We start from the raw sequence: 1,529 nt of genomic DNA, 5'->3' as shown, positions 1-1,529 counted from the left end.
TCCCGAAATTTAGAGGTTGAAAACTTTAGTCACCCAGCTCAAAAGTTGAAGGGGAGAGATCTGAGGGTCACCACTCGTGCTCCCTTACATTAAATGTTTTGCCAGTGGGGAATATAAATAGAGTCCGAAGACTGCGCAGAAGGTCCTACATTTCATCCCAAAAATAAAAGATTACATGTTAGATATTAAGAAAACTGCTGAAACATTCCCCTCGCAATACCGCAGGCACAATCACATGTTTATGTAAATCCTGCCATTACCTTGTAGAGCTGGATCTTCTTCATGCCGGCTGCACCCCTGCCTCCTGCCCTCTCTAACCTGCATCAAGTCGCACTTTCAATATCCGGAGCAAATCAGACAAGATGGCCCTAAAGTGCTCTCCTTAAACAGTTCCGTAGGAGAAAGTTACAGATTAAATTAAAATACAAAGCGATGATGGGTTAAATTTCCATACATACCCCAGCGTTTGATTGGCCAGAGAACTAGTTACAGGCATGTGATAGACTACATGAGAGGAGGAACCAGATGAAGTGTTGACAACTTCGGTACCGGTACATAAAAAAAACAATCATCAGAGAAAACGTTTACCAACTACAACAGTAAAAATGTCTTCAGTAGTTAGTTTGTGTTTAGTCCAGAAGCTATCACCAGAAAATAGATGGCAGAGCCATCTCACCATCGGAGAATAAAGTTTTAGAAAGTTTTTAAAAGTTCGTGTTCACTAACATAGATGGCCGTAGAGAAGGTGCGTAGTTTAAGTAGCCGGGTAAGGTGTACCCCTGATAAAATTAAATATCAATAACAGGCGTCAAAGCCAACTCACATTCTAAAAAAATCATCTCTAAACTATTAAAGGTAAAATTATCATAATTCCATTTGAAAATTCAGATTTTGTGCTTGTAAATTATAACTACTGCAGACAGGTTTGTTCAAATTACAAGCTTTAAAGAAACATATGTCTTTTACAATCCTAGAACAAATATTTAAGTCCTTCATCTGTTATTGCATTCGTTCCTATAGAATTATTCATTATTTCCAATCTCAATCAACAAATTACGATTGGCTGATGGATGTATTATAAGATCGGCCACTCACTACTATGCTCTGGTGGTGGTGGTGGTGGTGGTGGTGGTGGTGGTGGTGGTAGTGATAATTGTATTAACAGGAAATGCAACTGGGCAAACCATCCTCTATTAACTGTAATAAGAGAGAAAAAAGGAAGAGGTCAAATACTTCGAAAAATGATGGTATCTGCAGTAGAAAGGGAAAAACCACTGAGGGCATGGAAATTAAAAAGGTGGCGATGGTGATTATTGCTTTAAGAGGAAGTACAACTGGACAACCATCCTCTATATAGCACTAATCGGAGAGAAAAATAGAAGGGATCCGTCACTTCTAAAAATGAGGGTATCGACCAAAGGAAAACAAGGGCCACGAAGGGTGTGAAAATGAAAAGACTCCCTAGGCCTCGATACCTAATACCGTCGGGGTCGGAAAAGAACAAAAGTTGACCGGAAGTCGGATAGAAT

The sequence above is a fragment of the Anabrus simplex genome, chromosome 4 (assembly GCF_040414725.1).
Source record: "Anabrus simplex isolate iqAnaSimp1 chromosome 4, ASM4041472v1, whole genome shotgun sequence".
Taxonomy (NCBI): domain Eukaryota; kingdom Metazoa; phylum Arthropoda; class Insecta; order Orthoptera; family Tettigoniidae; genus Anabrus; species Anabrus simplex.
Note: the sequence above shows the minus strand (reverse complement) of the source record.